Genomic DNA, 19,540 nt, shown 5'->3' on the forward strand with positions numbered 1-19,540 from the left:
AAATAAAATGTAGTAATGGGGAAGTAGATGGTAGTGTTTAGGAGGAGAATTTACTATCACTGTTCCTTGATTTTGTTACTCTTATTCCTCTAATTGAAATTCAGTAAGAAATGTTCATAGACAGAGAAATACAATTTGACATCCATCATGGAAAGTAGAAAAAAAATTTTTTTCCAAACAGTTTTTGAAACATACACTTTCCACCAGCAAGGGTAAAACAACTCACTGTATTCCACCTGCTCTTCCATATGCTAATATCTTGTGTGAAAAAAGGTTTGTGTTTGTTTGTTTATTCTTTTGGAGAAATTATGATTAACAGCTAGATACATTGTTTATATCTTACATGGGTAGAATCAGAAAATAAGAGACTTGAAGCAATTTGACAAGAAGAAAATATTAAGCAAGAGGAAGAAGATGTTCTGCTCCCAGTGCCAGAGAGTGTTAGGGGGGAAGCTAAAACTCAGGTCATCAGATTTCTGATATCCTGAGAATTCAAGATGCATGGCATAGAATTTCACATACACGAATACAAGAACAGAAAAAAAAAAGGAAAGATAATTATGCTATCATGGTAGGAAAGTCAAGAATCTAGCCAATGGTGTCATTTTAATTGCTTTATAAAGCTTTCCCACTTTTTAAAGCTGTTTCGGTAAATTTATTTCAGGTGATCACCTACTGAAATATGGAGGCTTTTTTCTTTGCTCACCTTTGGAGATAGACTGGAGGAAATAAGTGTACAAAACTAACTGGTAGAAATCTATCACGGTAACATTAAAAAATCGTTTTCAGTCACCTCTCTCTTCAGGGAAACATTACATATTTGTCAGTTATTATCTATCATTTCTTATCTCTGCTTACATATGTCTGCAGAACTGATCATATCAAATAAAAAGGGCTTTTGTAATTAAGAGTGCTTTCCTTCCATGATAGATTTCAGTTTACTCTTTTTGTCAACAATAACAAAAAAGATATTTTAAAATAAAAGACCTTGTTTTAGAAGCTTTTAAATTTTTCAGATAAATATTATCCATCATTAATAAACCATTGTAATTCCATTATCTGGTATTTAATTTAGTGTTTACTCATAAATGATAGCTGTAACGCATGATGACATATCACAGCCTGGGATGAAAACATGTGGCTTTGGATTTCTCATTTGATTTTACTCCTCATTTTTTTAGCAGGGATTGCTCTTGAAGTTTTAAATGTTGTGGATAAGGAAGGCAAGGAATGACTAGGTTAATATCTAATTATAATGAAAATATGGGAGTTCTATTATCTCTTCTATCATTAGCTATTTTTAACTCAGTTACTCTAGGCAGTGACAAAGACATACAATCTGTCAAGTGCCACTCTGTCTTCAGAAGAAAAATGCATACAAATAGGGTTTTTATTACATATCCTTGAATAAATTTGGAAAATTAAAAAATCTAGTATTAAATGTAAGTTATTATAATAAGTACTTCTGCATTAAATACTTAGAGTGAAAAACTGGATTTGTTTAAACATAGAATACAAGGGATTTGCATAAAAGTTTTAAAGCTGGTGAAAGTTACTATCCCTTTAAACTTGTGGCTGATTCTTTTTCAAGATAACTTCTTATTGTGCACTTCTTATTTTCTGGCTGGTTAGCGTGTGATTAATGTAGTCTCATCATTTTGTCATCAAGCCAGGGATCTATATGCAGGAGGGTTGGGTATGCCCCTGAAAGATGCTGTTGCTATCATCTTGATGTCTACTTGAAGAGAGAGAGTTTTCCTCAAAATTGAAAATCCTATACAATGTAGAATTGACATTGTCTCATAGGTACAAATGGGCATATAGAAACAGTTTATATGAGGTTTTTTCTTCTGTCCTTGCTTTTTAATTTGCTTTTTTTCTTCTAGAAATAATCTCCAGTTTTTCCTTGGTATTCTCAGCCAAGAAAATTTGCCATAGAGCATCAGAATAATCAATGTCATGTCAAATAAATTTTATAAGATTTTTTCAATTAAATTAACCATCAAGGAAAAATGATAGATAGATAGATAGATAGATGATAGATAGATAGATAGATAGATGATAGATAGATAGATAGATAGAAAGATAATAGACAGATGGTAAATAGAGAGGCTGTTCCCTCCATATAATGAGGTTTTTGAGAGGGGAAAGACGGCCTGTGACCCTTGAGGACACTGAAAACTCTTGTGAACTTGCTGTATTAATGAAATAATGTATTTTGAGGAAGAATTATTGTGAGCAAATACAAAACTATAATATATCTCCCTTTCAGATACCCATCTCCCCAAAAAAAGGACGACCTGGCAGTCTAATTTGTGTTTGACCTAGCTTGTCTGAATCCAGGTAATTGTCTTGTTCATTAATACCTGACCAATTTTTAATAATAGAATCTCTTATTCTATCTCAAAGGCTTCCCTTCTTTCATATTTCCTGAATTATTTCCTATTCCTTTCTCCCTTCAAAGTTGAGTTTTAAATATAACCAATCTCTTTGTGAGGATGGAGTTATGGATTGATATAAGATGTCTGGTGTATATGAGCAAGAAAAATCAGAAACAGAAATTTGAAGAGACAGAGAGAGTGGGGAGGAGAGAGAAGGAGAAAGCAGATTCTGATAAAAAGTAGACAGTATAATTATTATCAATCTCCAGTGATAATGGAGAGCCAATGGCATCCTTAGTTTCTCAGAACATTCCAGTGGCTGATATTCATCTGTCTTACCACTGACTAAGCTTTAAGAGATAATACTATATCTTCTATTCACATTTTTTGCTTATTCTTGACCAAGTGGACATCAGAAAAAAACTTCAATAATAAAAGTATTATTTATTTATTCTACAAGATTCAATAAGAAATATAAGTAATATAGTTTTATGGTTATGATAATGTTTTATAGTCTTGTAATGTGTTACTATGGAGGGAGACTTTATGAATGGTACACAGGAACTCTGTGTTATTTCTATACTTTTATTGTGAGTTACTAACTACCTCAACATAAAAGTTAAAAGAATGACCTAGGCACCCAAACCTTGGTTTCTAATACCATTGTCCATTGAAAGGATGCAGAACTCCCTAGGTAAATGGCTGATTCTAGGATTGGAATAGGAAATAAACAAAATGACTGGAGCCTCTCATAGAAATAAAACAAAATGCTTAAAAATTCCAAAAACATTGGGATCGGTTAAATGGATACAGAAGTCAGCTGAAATTCCAGAGCCCCAAACTGGGACGATTTGAACAATACAACAAATAAAACAGTATTGGATTATGATTTGAAGTATAAAATAAATATCCATGAGTCTATACTTATAAATAACCAAATAACTAAATGAGGGTGAATAGACAAATCTTATACACTGAAAAATTACAAATAATATATATAGGTACTTCATCCTCAACATGATGGAGCATAATTCCCCACTCCATTAGTGTGAGCTACTCACATTGATTTCCTTCAAAAGAATACAGTACTAAAAAGTAGGAAAAGACTAAGTTTAGAATGGAAAATCCTAATATACACTGTTTTAGCCAGGTGATCAACATTAGCATCAATAGTTATAAGTCATATTGATAGTGATGCAGGACAGGTGAGCCTCAAAATTAGGGCTTAGCCTGGGGGGGTTCTTGACTGTGCCCAGGAAAGAATTCAAGGGTGAGCCATTGGTACTGGACAGCAACATTTATGAAAGCTGCAGTGTACAGCAGCAACAGATATACCAATCCTTGCATAACAGGGCTACCCCATGGGCAGTGTGCCCAGAGTAGCATCATATGGGCTGTTGGCAGCTATATTTATACCAACTTTAATTACATGCTAATTAAGAGGCAGGTCATTTAGAACTTTCTAGAAAAGGGGCAGAGTTCCTGGAACCATATAAGGTAACTTCTGGACCACTGCCATGTCCTGTTGCAATGGCATTTGTAAACTATTATGGTGCCAGACAGAGTGTCTATGCTAATAAGCAGTAAGGGCAACTAGAGGTTATTTTTCCTTGCTGTCTGCTGGTTTGGGCTGGGTTCCTCACTATACCCTGTTTAGACCAGATACTGCTCTGATCAGGGGGGTCACAAGTGGGGCCGTAACCAGTGCTTGGAAATCAAGTCCTGTTGATCTCCCACCTCAATAGTATGTACCCTTAATATGATGTCATGAAAATGACCCTTCACAGCTGAGGTCTTCCTCCCAAAAACCAAACTCCAGTTTAATCATGAGAGAAACATCAGACAAATTTGAATTGAAGAATGCTCTACAAAGTACTTGATGAGTAAACTTCAAGACTGTTTTTCAAAAAACAGGGCAGTATGAGAAATTTTTACAGCAAACAGCCCAAGATAATATGGTGACTAAATGTAATGTACCCTAGATGGTATCCTGGAAGATAAAAAGGGCATTAAGCAAACACTAAAAAAATAAATAACATGTAGACTTTAATTCATAATCATTTAAAAATATTGTTTTATTTATTTTTTTAATGTCTTTTTTTTAAAATTATAGTTTAAGTTCTAGGGTACATGTGCACATTGTGCAGGTTAGTTACATATGTATACATGTGCCATGCTGATGCGCTGCACCCACTAACTCGTCATCTAGCATTAGGTATATCTCCCAATACTATCCCTCCCCCCTCCCCCACCCCACAACAGTCCCCAGAGTAAGAACAAAAAACCAAACACCGCATATTCTCACTCATAGGTGGGAATTGAACAATGAGATCACTGGACACGGGAAGGGAAAAATATTGTTTTATTAATAATGACTATGCTACTACATTTGTGTGAGATGTTTGTTAAAGAAAATCCAGATGTGGGGTGAAAGGAAACTCTTTGTATAATCTTCACTTTTTCTGTAATTCTACAACTATTCTAAAATTAAAATTTTACAAAACAGTGCCAAAAAATGTGCTGACAGTGTTTCACCCAGATTAATTTAGTTAATTTTATAGATCCATTTGTTGAATAAACCAAACCATCTTTAGACTTTACACACACACACACACACACACACACACACACACACAGAATAAGAGAGGAGGAGAGAGACAGAGAGGGAGACAGAGAGAGAAATATTTATGTAAAATTTGTTTGGGTACAACCTTTATTTTTATTATAATATCTATGCACTGATATGGCATTTTTATTTTTATAAGTTTACTATACATTTTACCATCTGATTGATACCTCAGTTTTCTTATTTGTAAAATCAGGATATTATGGACTCACTGGATTGCAGTGAGATATAATCAAATTATATTTATAAGGCATTAGCTGACATTTCCGGCCACAAAATAAATTGGAAATGAATATCTAAATTTAACTTTCCTGCAGTGGACTACATATCATGATTGCAATGCATATTCTCTAGAAAAACTGGTATCAAATTGATAATATACCTAAAGTATCTGAAAATCAAGGAAATCAATCCAGATGGATTGTTTGTATCATTTTTAATTTGGTTTCACATTGGATAAATAAATATTTTGTATTTGTATCTGTAGCAGATTGTATCCTGTAAAGATAGTCAACAATATCTCCCATTCCACTTGATCTTCTGCAGTGTGACCTTGCCATTTTCCCTTTAAGAGACAATGTCTCATTCCTCTCTTCTTGAGTCTAGGCTGGAGAGAGTGCCTTTTCTGTAACAGATAGAATGTGCCAGATGTGATCCTGTGTGACTTTTAGGTTGACCCAGAAAAGACCATGCAGCTTCCACCTTGCTCTTGGCTACAGCCTTTCCTTGGGGGATGTTTTCTCTTAGGATCCAGACACAGGGAAATACAAGTCAAACACAAAAAAGCCATGTGTAGGTGCTTTGGTTGACAATACTAGACGCTGGCAACCTAAACGTTGCATTCTTCCATCCCAGTTACCAGACATATGACAGACATATGAATGAATACACCTTTAGATAATTTCAGCCCACACCTGCTTGAGTCAACACAAGATTCTGAGTTTTTCTAACTGAAGCTCCAGATATAGTGGAGAGGAGAGACTAGTCATCCCTGTTGTACCATCTAAAATCCTCACCACAGAATCTGTGGTTATTGTTAAGCCACTTAATTTAAGATGGTTTATTATGCAGCAATTAATACCCATATCAAACTTCTGATATTTTTTCAGGTCATAAACGTCTCCCAGTAAAGTTTGGTAGATTTTGTTTGTATTTGTTTTGTTTTGTTTCATTTTATTTTATTCACTTTATATTTCTCATTGGGAAAACCCAAGCGTATTTTGTTAGGCATTAGAATATTTTCTTCTGTTATGTATGTGAAATATTTGTTTCCATTTTGTCTTCTGATTGGGCTATTCATTCTTTATTTGATTTTTATATATGTTACTAATATCTGTCTCATATTTTAAAAATTTTTTATATAAATTTTAAGTTGATTATCTGAGTTTTCTAATTATATAATTATATCATCTACAAATAATAATGGTATGCTTTTATCACAAAAATTATCCTTCTTTTTTATATCAAGTGATCTTAATGGATCCACATTTCTAGAATAATATTTAACAATATTGTTGACAATTTGTATTTTTGCTTTATTTGGAATTTTAACTAGAATGGACACAAAATTTGCACATAAATACACATGAATTATATGCCAATTCTTGTCTGCCAACAGTAGAAATTAACTCTGGATAAATAAAACAGGAAAATATTGTATTGGAAATATTTTGATTAGTTTACATAATCAACATAAAGGTTGAAACTATGATAAAATTTATATTAAGAGCAGGCTGTAGTCAGCAAGGTTGCTAGCTGCACCACATTTATTGCCTCTGAAGGCCAGAGAACAGCACACTCTCAACATCTTATATAAATGCTGCACTTCAGTCACTTGATCATAGGAGCTGTCCTTCAATATCTATGTATCACTCTCAAATTAAATGATCATGCCCAGGGTGTTATAAAAGGGTAGATTATATTACCCAGAGCCCAAACCAGTAGCCTAGGAATTTGTGCTGAATTTCTAGGAAATATTGAGTTTATACGTTATAATATAGACAAGAAAAAATGCATTCAGGCCCTACAATTCTCTTGAATGAAACACAACTATTATACATTTTCTCCGTAAGTTCTCAAACACAATGGGATACAATTTTATCTTCTGGATCTCTACTATGAATCATCATGAGCTCAGAATGATCCTAGGCAGATTTTTTCATATGTCTTTACTATTAGCATGAGCATGGAGTCATTTATTTTTCTGATTTTGATATCTGGCTGCTTGTATTGCTGATCTTTCCTTCTGGTTCAGGCAAGATAAAAGCACGCAACCAATTTCTCATTATTGGTCTGAGAAGGTAGCCCAACTGACCACACTGAGTAACTAAATAATTTCCCTCACCTACTTTATTATTTATTCCAATCTCATTTTCCTTTTTCAACTTTAGTATGCTGGCTTCTTGGTAGTCCTCAATATTTAAAAATGACTCACTGAATTTCAGGTAGCCTTGATTGTCTCTAAGTAAAAATATCTGGAGAGTGGGTGAGACAAGGAGAGGAGAAAGAAATCCAAGAATTGATATTTCTCATAATTTTATTATGCTCAGATGTTTGTCCCTTGGAACCAAAAGAAAACCATAACAGATCTTTATAATTCTCCCATCTCCTACAACAGGCACCCTAGAAATTATTATAACAATTTGGAATATTGGTATTTGGCAAAACATTCCTAGATATTACAGCTGAAATAAAAGAATGGGGAGATAGCGCCACCATCAATAAATGCCAAAAAGTGAATAACTTTATTTAGGGGAAAGGGGTGAGACCAAACCTGGGGAAATTTTGCAGGTATGCACCTATTGATTGAAATATTCTTAAAGGCGAACTATCAAAAAGAGTTCTAGTTTCTTCTTCCTTTGCTCTCTCATTATTGCCTCTCTCTGTTTTCTAGGTAATGATTCACAATGTGTCTGTCTTCCTTTTTAATGCCATTCATTAACATAGTATAGTTTTCTTCATATAATCAATGTGTGTGTAAGTGTGTGTGTGAATGTGTGTGTGTGAGTGTGTGTGTGTGTGTGTGTAGCTTTCTTCCTAGAAATTTTATTATTTCATTGCTCTTAAAATGCTGTTTTTATTTGATGATATATTATATGGTATGGCACAGAAACACTATAGCTATTTATTTTTATTTTATTTTATATTTATTTTGTTACTACTCATATTGCTAAATACATTTACTGGAGATTTAAAACTGTTTCAAAACATATTCATTAGACTTTCAATTTGATAATAAGTATTCTATAAATAATAGTTACTTAAATCTTAGAAATACTTTTCTTATCCTATTTAATTGTCAAGGAATACTCCCAGATTTGTTAAATAGTGATATTATGAATGCCTTATTTTCCCTCATATTAATAAAAATGCATCTAGTTTGTTTCACTATTAAATACAATATTGTTATTTGTCCAAAATACCAGTTATCTTAGCTTGCAATATGTTTGCATTCTAACAGCACTCTTAAAGATCCCTTTCATTATCCCTTTCATTACCCTCCTTCCATTATTCCAACTAATCATAATTGTATCACCAACTTGGCATATTGCTTTGTTTGTTAACTGACTGAATTAATAAAGAAAAAGAAGAGATAAAATCTAATCAATGACTATGAGTTGTTCTTGGAAAGGACTGACCTTAACAGGGTTTGTAGCTTAAGTATAGTAATTAGGGTAAAACATCCTAGACATCGGAAATTCTCTTACAGATAGTCTTAGTTTTCACAAGTTTTATGGTTAATACTGTGCAGTGTTTTCTTAAGTATTTCAAAAGAAAGTCCAGTGAGGACAACTAGCTATTTACCATCACAAATTAAAGGAAAACTTTTGCCCATAGGAAAGGAAAACATAAAAGGAAGCAAAAACCTTACATAGTATTTCTTTTTAATTCTCCTAATGATTTATCTTGCCAAATATAAATTCATACAGTCCACTCTACACTACACTTAAAATCACTGATTTTTCTGTTTAATATACTCTCTGCTGACCAACAATTACGTGTCTGTGACAAGGTCAGGAGCCAAGCATGCAAGGATATATATGAGTGAATCTTTGTCCAAATTTAAAGATACTCTACTTTAGACATAAGATACTTATGAGAAGAGTCTTTAGGTAATAGAGAACTAGTTATCCTTGTTTATATGCATACGACATAACTTGCATATGCAGGCCATTCTGTTCTTCAAAATATTGGGACTCAGATTCCACAAAGTCTTTTTTCTGTCTCTCTCTCTCTCTCTCTATCTCTCTTTTTTTTCCAATTTGAGGGTCTTCGTTCAATGAAATTTAAAATTGACTTAGAACATATTGCTCATTGATCCTAAAACTTTGTATCTCATTGACAGTGTAATACAGCTCAGATATAAATTAAATTGTAGTGTTTTAAATTGTTACTGAAAGTGACATGCCCTACATCTTTCTTCTTGACCTTTGTGCAATAATAAAATATCCTATCTCTCTGGCCCTTTTGTTTTCATAGTTTTCTCTTCTTTTAGCTCCTTAGGGCACTTTTCCAGACCACCTCAAGATTCCAAATAGAATTGTGTGATTTAGGAATAATAGCACCCGACAGCAGTAGAGAAAAGATCTTTCTTAAAGAATTTATGGATTTTTCAGAATGCTATCTGGGATGCCACCTCTGCCCACATCACTGATTCATGAGTTCATCTTTGGCAAGACAGCAACAGAATTACTCTTCTAGGGAGAACAGATAACTTATTGGAGGAGAAGAGGGTCAGCCTGTCACTGGGTGAATATCATACAACATAAAGCCCAAATGCTATAACACCATAAAAAGTCATCAAGTATTTTACAAAATGAAGTTCTTGCTGCTGGGATCCCATCAGGCAGCAATTTTTGCTCTGATTACCTAAAGTCCCTTCATCTGTCTCTCAGCATTCCTCTGCCTGTAGCTTATCAGTTTTCCTCTAAAGGGGATTTAATGTTCTGTCAATTTCCATATTGTTTCTGGCACTGTTGTGTGCAGATAGTATCTTAAAATAAACAAAAAATCTGAACAACTAAAGCAACGTCAATCTGTCTTTGCCTCTGCCAAATTTCCTAAGGTTTGTAAACCCTTCCAGCAATTGATAACATTAGAACATATTCAGATCTCTGTTTCTGTCTCATACTTATCGAAATCTTATTTACACTTTTAAAAACATAGTTTTTTGTTTGTTTGTTTGTTTAGCAGTTGGGTCACATGTAGCAAAATTTTTTCCTGACATTTGTATTTTTACTCCATGATTGAGTCTTGACACATCAGCTCATTTGTGAGATCTGAGATCTAAAGTACTCCAAAACAACTCAAAATGGATTAAAGACCTAAGAGTATGACCTGAAACCATAAAACTCCTTGAAGAAAACACACAGGAAAAGCTCCTTGACATTGGCTCCTTGACAGACAATGGTGTTTTGGATATCACACCAGAAGCTCAGGCAACAACAGAAAAAAAGAAAATCAAAACAAGCTGTTTTACATCAAACTGAAAATCTTCTGCATAGCAAAGGAAGCAATCATAAAATGAAAAGACAACCAACTTATGGACGGAAGGAAATATTTGCAAACCAGATATCTGATAAAGGGTTAATATCCAAACTATATAAGAAGCACAATTCAATAGCAAAAAAAATACATAAATTAAAAATGAGCAAAAGACCTAAATAGACATATTTACAAAGACGACATAAAACATGGCCAAGAGGTATATGAAAGGATATTAAATATCTCTAATCATCAGGTACATGTAAATCAAAACCTCAAGGAAATATCATCCCATACCTGTTATGATGACTATCATCAAAAAGAGATAATTATTGGTGAAAGTGGAGAAAAGACAATCCTTGTACATCATTGGCAAAACGTAAATTCATACAGCCCTTATTAAAAATAGTATGAAGTTTCCTTAAAAAATTAAAAACAGAACTACCAGCAATCTCCCTTCTGAATATACACCCAAGGAAATGAAATCAGTACTTCAAAGAGGTATCTGCATTCCTACGATCATTGCAATATTATTCACCATAGCTGAGGTATAGAGACAACCTAAGTGCCCATCAACAGATAAAGGGACAAAGAATATATGGTATAGTCTCTCCTTCAGTCGCTCAAGATGCCAACAGGAAAGAAGGGCAAGGAAAAGAAGGGGATTCCAGCTCCTGCTGTTGTGAAGAAGCAGCAGACCAAGAAGGTGGTAAATCTCTTAGAGAAAAGACCTAAGAATTTTGGCCTTGGACGGGACAAACTGCCCAAAAGGGACCTTGCCCACCTTGTGATATGGCACTGCTATGTCCAGTTGCCCTGGAAAAGGGCTACTTTCTAAATGAGGCTGAAAGTGGCTCTTGCAATTAACCAGTTCACCCAGGCCTTGAGCTGCTAAACAAGGGCTCAACTGCTTAAGCTGGCACACAAGTACAGACCAGACACAAAGCATGAGAACAAGCAGAGGTTGTTAGCTCAGGCTGAAAAGAAAGCTGCTGGTAAACAGGATGTCCCACTAAGAGACCTCCTATTCTTGAAGCAGAGATTGGCACTGACACCACTTTGGTGGAGAACAAGAAGGCTCAGCTGGTGGTGACTGCACATGACACAGATCCCACAGAGCTGGATGTATCTGCCCTGTGTCAGAAGATGGGTGGTTCCATTGCATTAACTATGGGAAGGCCAAACTGGACTCTAGTACACAGAAAGACCTGCACTACCATTGCCTTCACACAGGTTACCCCGAAAGAAAAAGGAGCTCTGGCTAAGCTGGTGGAAGCTATCACGACCGATGACAAGGACAGATATGATGAAGTATCATCCTCTCTGGGAAGGAAATATCCTGGGTACAAAATCTGTGGCTTGCATTGCCAACCTGGAAATGGCAAAGGCTAAAGAACTTGCCACCGAACTGGGTGAAATGTATGCTATTGAGTTTTATGCTCATAAAACAAGAAAAATTCTTTTCTTAAAATGTGATATGCATACACACATAAATGTGAATACTATTCAGCCTTTAAAAAGAAGAAAATCCTGCCATTTGCAACAACATGGATGAACAAGGGGGACATTATGCTAAGTGAAATAAGCCAGAAACAGAAAGAAATATACTGCATGAAGAACCTTAAAAAGTCAAATTCATAGAGCTAGAGAGTAGCATAGTGGTTGCCAGGAGTAGAGAGGTGGGGGAAACTGGAAAATGTTGGTTAAAAAGGTACAAAGTTTCAATCATGTAGGATGAATAATTCTAAACATCTGAAGTACAGCATGCTGACTATGGTTAATTAAACTATTTTACACTAGAAATTTGCTAGAAGAGTAGATTACAAGTGCTCTCATTACACACACACACACACACACACACACACACCAGGAGATATACACACACACATATGTATATATAATTTTGTTCACTGTAGTAATCATTTCACTGTGTATACATATATCAAAACATCATGTGCATCTTAAATACATACATTTTAAAATAAACTAATAAAATAACAAAAAAGGAAAAGAAAATACACTTCTAAGAGTAATGGATTACTAATATAAAAATGAAAGAGTTTGTTATTTTTTATAAAGTATAGAGGAGGGAAATCTTTTCCTCTATCTTCTGAGGATTTGATAACTGGCCCCATCAGATAAACTGAGAGTAGGCAGATTAACAGGCAAAAATGTATACAAATATGCGCACAGGGACATCACAGAAAAGAAAAGTGAACATTCAAAAACCCTGTGAGATCTGGAAGCTTAAAAACCCTCTTTATAGGGGAGAGGGGAGGAGAAATATCAGTAATTTAAGGGAGAGTGAACGATCTCAGAGAAAGATAAATGAGCCCCCAGAAAAAAATAGATGATAGCCTGTGAAAAATTCTGTCTGGGGATGGTGCTGACCTCCAGTTTTCCCTCTTATGGTCTGAATTAATCTTTGCTGGTTGATGTGATTCCTGAGCAGGAGATTGATAATAACTTACTTCCTTTTAGAGGACACATCATTAGGCAAATAAAGGAAGTTCAGAGAAAGGCCCTCTCTGTGTTGGCTGTTTTCCAGGCACGCTCAGTTTAAGTAATCAGTGTACCACAGCAGCATATCTTGGGGTGGCATTTCCAGAACCCCTTTCAATAAAATGAGAATGTATTGGCCAATCAAAGAAAACAATTATTATTAAGGTAGAATAGAAATTACTTAATGAGAAACTTCTAGGACTTTGCAACCAAAAGAGCAGTCAAAGGACCATGAAGGAACTTCTTAGAAATGCAGGCTCTTGGGCCCCACTTTGCACATACTGAATCAAAAATCAACATTTTGCCAAAATTCCCTGGTGGTTTGAATGCATAAAGAAGTTTAAGAAATACTCTTCTACAAACCATACTAGACTGTAGCTATTTTGTTTTATACAATCATCAAAGCAGTACTTCTATGTAAACAAGTTATTATTATTATTATTATTATTATACTTTAAGTTCTGGGATGCATGTGAAGAACGTGCAGTTTTGTTACATAGTTATACAGGTACCAGGGTGGTTTGTTGCACCCATCAACCTGTCATCTACATTAGATATTTCTCCTAATGCCATCCCTCTCCTAGCCCCTCACCTCGTGACAGGCCCCGGTGTGTGATGTTCCCCTTCCTGTGTCCATGTGTTCTCATTGTTCAACTCCCACTTATAAGTGAGAACATGTGGTGCTTGGTTTTCTGTTCCTGTGTTAGTTTGCTGAGAATGATGGTTTCCAGCTTCATTCATGTCCCTGCAAAGCACATGAACTCGTTCTTTTTATGGCTGCATAGTATTCCTTGTTGTATATGTGCCACATTTTCTTTACTCAGTCTATCATTGATGGGCATTTGGGTTGGTTCCAAGTCTTTGCTATTGTTAACAGTGTTGCAATAAACATATGTGTCTTTATTGTAGAATGATTTATAATCGTTTTGGTATATACCCAGTAATGGGAATCCTGGGTCAAATGGTATTCCTAGTTCTAGATCCTTGAGGATTCGCCACACTGTCTTCCACAGTGGTTGAACTAATGTACACTCCCATCAACCGTGTAAAAGCGTTCTTATTTCTTCACATCGTCTCATACCATTGTGAAGATAAGAAATGTGGTTCCCAGAAAATTTAAGTACCTTTCTCAAGGTCATGCAGTGAGTAAATTAAAAGGAAATGTGAAAGAGAGATTGTCAGAATTGTGAACCCAAGTATATCTGATTCAAAAGCCTGTGCAAAGAACCTGTTCTTCATTTTTAAAAAATACAGTAACCCCTTTTAAATCTGACCTAAGTGCTCTCAGCATTTTTGGATGTCTTTGAAATACTAATCTGGATTTTATATAACATACCTGGAAAAAATGAGAAGTTTTCTACTTCCTCAAAGAACTAAAATTTTGGTAAGGAGGTAATATAACGTAAAGCTAATGGCACTGGCCCTAAAACATTTGTACAGAATTTAGAACATCCATGTCTTATACACTCATCTTAGGTGTGTAAATATGATTTCATGCTGTAATTTACTTACTACATAAGGCAATAGTATTGACAGTAGTTTTCCTAAAATACTGTGGTAAGATCTAAAGTAAACTAAATAATTATTCCAATAATGAAATTAAATAAGTACATGGGGAAAATATGAAAATATTAATGCTGGGCAAAGCATCTTTTAATTTCTTTGTAAAGATTAGAAAAATGCTTCAGAACTTATACCCTGTTACTATATCCTGAGGTCTGAAACACTGTGAACTCTTTTAAAATGAATAAAATAATACAATATTTCAGAAATTAGATAGACAAGAAAAATTTATATGCAAAACTTTATACACAATAATTATGATGATTTTTAAGACTTGACAGAAAACTAAATGTATGCTCTTGCCACTCAATATAAGAGTGGAATATTAATGCAGGAACTATATATTACAAATGAACAATCAGATGTGATCTGACATAGAATTTTAGTAAAATAACCAGGTAAGAGCTATAGCTTGAATGTGAGAGTGTTTTAATTTCCCAGACACCTTGGGGTGGTTTATTGGGACAACAAAAGAACTCTCAGAAATAAGACACACATGTTTTCTTCTTCTGTAAGCTATTTCCCATAAAAAGCTCCAGGGCTAGTCATAAAACAGTCTTAAAAATAATGAGCTAAAGGGGATTCACTGTAGATTTAATGATTTTTCAATCTCTTATGACAAGAAAAGATGAATGAATCTTTAGTTTTAAATACTTGTCTTTCAGACTTTTTTTGTTTATAAGACATGACCATAACTTTAATCTTTCCACAATAAAGAATAGTTTCATCTTAGTATGTCATATGTAAATAAAACATTTTTCATTCTTTTTCTTTTTCTGATGATAAATGGAAAGATTTTTTTTCTTTGATGAGCAATCTTTATCAGTGACTTCTATTTCAAAGTCATTTATAGAAATCTATTGAATAGATAGATTCATTCTAGAATCAATAGATCAAAGAATCTATTGAACTTGCTTTCAGAGATGTCTGTGAGAAGCATCATTGTGTAACAATAACATTATATTATTTACACACTTAATTCAATTAAAAGGAGACTGTTTTAATTCTTAGTTTGGGCTGAAGTTCCATAATTAAACTAAATTAGGTATCAATATCCGTATTTTATAGGAGAAATATTTTACTGCCTATGGAGTACTTGCCATCAGGGTGGCCCTTGGCTTTCTGGGCCTCTCAACCATTAAGCAGACTTAAGCCAAACATGGTGGTAGGGCTGGGCAACACTGATTGTGAAGGGATTCATGTTGAGGACTTCTCGGGAGTGTGTTATTGAATAACTGTCTAGCTCTTCTCCCTTGTCCAACAGGATAGGAGCAGGTACACTGGCATTTTAAGCCAAGTGAAGGTGCCTTCAACACAACCACTTAGAAAGGTTCTCATGTGTTGTCTGAAGTTTGCAGAAGAGAAAATGAGTATATGCCTCTTACCTAGAAAAGTCTAAGGGAGTAAAGCTGATTGAGACTGAATTGCATGCCCACGGATAGGACCAGAGATTCGTATTTTCTGTGTCCAGAATGGGCAGTCAGTCCCACAAAAGGGGACTAAAGATGCAGCCTCATGGCTGAGAACCTCACCATCTCGAAGAGCTCTGCTTTGAGACTCCAACTGAAAGAATCTTCCTGAAATGTAGGGAGAAGAAACAAGCATGGGATGGGAGAGTCATATGTTATGCTAAAATATCATTTCAAACAATTAAGTTTCAAATCCATTTTAAAGTGCTAAAGACCCATAGAGAAATACCTCTACTAAGCTCCTTCAAAAATTCACTCTTGGTGGCACTACTTAATAAGAAAAGGGGAATTGTAAGAGAATAAGTGTTTAAAACAAAAAGAACAGAGTATTTGGTAAAATCATTAGAGTTGAATGACAATCAACTGATATTTATTGACATTCATGGAAGTAGGTAAGTAAAGAATGTGCCAGAACAAGCATTAATTCAATTAAAGTTAGTCAAGAAGTGGCTGAAGCATTTTATTATGCATTCTAATTTACCCCAAAAGGAAGTGGAGACTTAAATCTTTCCCAGACAAGAACTGAGTATGGAACATTTTTCAAACGTTCCATCCAGAAATTACACCCTCCACACTAAGCAAGAGTGCAAAGAGAGAAGGAAGGAAGGAGAGAAAACAGTGTTCAGATGGTTGGATAAAAAGAGTGATTATCAAAAGGGGGAAGTGGGTATGAATATTCTTAATATGCAAGTCTTGAGAGAAAGGACCAACATTTGTACATCTTTCAAAATCAAAGGACACTAACACCAGATTAACTGTGTCCGCTAAGTAGATCGTTTTTTGCATCTTCCATATGACCCTTCCTTTGTGACGAGGCAGAACCAGAGACAACCCATTGAGTAGGAACAGAAAGTAGAAATGGAGTAAATACACTAATGTTGAAAATATATATATTTTTCTCTTTATCTCTTTTTTTCAGGCCTTAAAATCCAATAATCCAATTATACACATGAAAAGAGAGCATGGACGATTGCAATACTCAGAAGACCCAAAGCATATAATTTTCACGAAATATGGATATGTGATTAACCAATCATGCTTTTCAAAGTATTTATTTACTTCTTTTTTCTTGTCAGACACTTACATAGTTTTGTATATGCTAGGCAATTTTCTAAGCACTTTGAAAATGTTAACTTACTTAATGATTAGTAATTTTCATTACCTATCAAAATAAAATTCTAGGGGACATTTTCCTGACTACTTCTCTTATTATAAATTTACTGGAAATAAATTAGAATAAAAGATTATGGTAAACACACACGTGTGCTTGAACGCACACACACACACACACACTCTTACTCAGCTAATATCAGTATTTACATATTGAGTAATCATGAAAGGACCTTTGCAGAATCATTTAACTTATGCTTTGATTTAGGCTAATAGGCTGTTTTGTGAAGACCTAGGAAAGTGGAAGTTATGGCAGAAATTCACTTTTTAAAAATTTAATGCAAATAGCACATTGTTAAGATAAAATTATACTGGATGCTCATCAGACCCCTTTTAACACCTCTAAAATGCTAGTTGAATTTATGCATAGCTAGTTGCTGATAAGAGGCAAAACATCTATACATGTTGCACCTAGATGAACTTCTTCAGGAAAATCTTATGTAAAAATATCAAAATTTGAGATCTATTATTAAATCGCATAAATCGTGAAACTACTTAAACCTATAAGCTCAGCTCCAAGTTTCTTTGTAGAAACTGAAGCAAAGAAATAACCCTTTCTCTACTTATAAATTACTCTATTTTTAAGTCTAATTGCTCATTCATCTGAGTAGTACACTGTTCACTCTCATCTCAAGATATACAAAATAAAACTGGTTACAAAATTTAACGTGAGTGATTTATCTCAGTGAACTCTCAAAAATGGCAATTAAGTGAACATTTTCTGAATTTGTTTTTAACAGCTTAAAATATAATTGGCATATAGTAAACTATATGTATGCCAACATTATAATTTGATAAAGGATGTGTGTCTGTTATGCATATGTAATGTATAAATTTTCTTTATAGGTATATACATGTGTACATTTGAAATCATTACCCAATCAATGGAAAATGAACATAACCAACATCTGCAAAAGCTTCTTCTAGTTCTTTGGTAATTCCTTTCTCCTGTCTTTCCTGACCAGCTTCTTGTTCCCAGAAAAAAATGTTTTCTGTCACTATTGATTTTATTTCATGTTATTATTAATTTTCTTTTATTGATTACTAATATAGTTTGATGTCCCCTACAAATCTCATGTTGAGATGTAATCCCCAATATTGGAGATGCGATCTGGTGGGAGGTGATTATATCATGGGGGCAGATTTCTCCTAAATGGTTAGCACCATCCCCTTGGTGATGTCCTCACAATAGTGAATGATTTCACGTGAGATCTGGTTGTTTAAAAGTGTGTGGCACCTCTCCCCCTCTCTCTTCCTCCCTATCTTGCCACGTGATGTGCCTGTTTCTGCTGTTTCTTCTGCCATAAATAAAAGCTCCCTGAGGTCTCCCCAGAAGTCTGGCAGATGCCAGCACCATGATTGTACAGGCTGCAGAACTGTGAGTCAATTAAACCTCTTTTGTTTATAAATTACTCAGTCTCAGGTATTTCTTTATAGTAGGAAAAGGATGGCCTAACACAGTTGCATTTCCTAAAATATTATGTAAGTAGACTCACACAGTGTGCACTCTTATTCTCTGGCTTCTTGCATTTGGCATAATTATTATTTTGAGATTCAGTCATGGTTTTGTGTGTAACAATAGTTCATCTTTTCTTTGTACACTTCTAAAAACTGAGGTAAAATATACATATAATTTATTCTTTTTTATTGCTAAAATTGTTGTATTCAATAAAACTGATTCAATTTACCAGAATTTGTTTATTAGTTCACTTGTGGATAGACATATAGGTGATTTCCAGTTAGGGGCTGCTACAAAAAACAAAATATAAAACCGGGGTTATTTGTGTACTGGCCTTTGTATGAAGGTATGCATTTATTTTTCCTGCACAAATAATTAGGAGTGAAATGGATACTTAAAATAGTCAGCATATGTTTATTTTTAACTTTTACATTATTATCTTTATTTTCATAAAGATAGGTTTTTATTATTTAACAAATGCATAGCACATACTACCTAACAAATACTATTGTAAACGCTTTACAATATGTGTACTAACATTAACTCATTTAATTCTGTGTGATAGGCAACATTAATACCAACCTAATTTATATGGATGGGTAAACTGAGTAACAAAATTTAAGCAACTTGCTCAAAATCACTTTGTGAGCAAAAGCCAACAGAATACAAAATTCGAATCCAAATAAGGGCACTATGCTCAAACTCATCCTCTCAACCGCCACATGTGGAGCCTCTCCAGGACAGCGAGTGTCCAACTCTGGTTCTCAGATGTGTACCAAGGGGTTTTCACTATTCCATAAGAAAGTGAAAAACAAAAAGATTAAAAAGTGAAACTTTTATAAAGCCAAATATATTATAAAGTACTATCCTTTTATTTTATGTGGAT

The 19,540-nt window shown here is 34.4% G+C and overlaps 1 pseudogene; it reads left to right on the forward strand.

The window, feature by feature from the left end:
* LOC129525534 (large ribosomal subunit protein eL8-like) overlaps window positions 1-11,883 on the forward strand; it is a 106,808-nt pseudogene extending 94,925 nt beyond the window's left edge.
* Window positions 11,884-19,540: the final 7,657 nt, after the last annotated feature.

Source organism: Gorilla gorilla, chromosome 9, assembly GCF_029281585.2.
Source record: "Gorilla gorilla gorilla isolate KB3781 chromosome 9, NHGRI_mGorGor1-v2.1_pri, whole genome shotgun sequence".
NCBI lineage: Eukaryota > Metazoa > Chordata > Mammalia > Primates > Hominidae > Gorilla > Gorilla gorilla.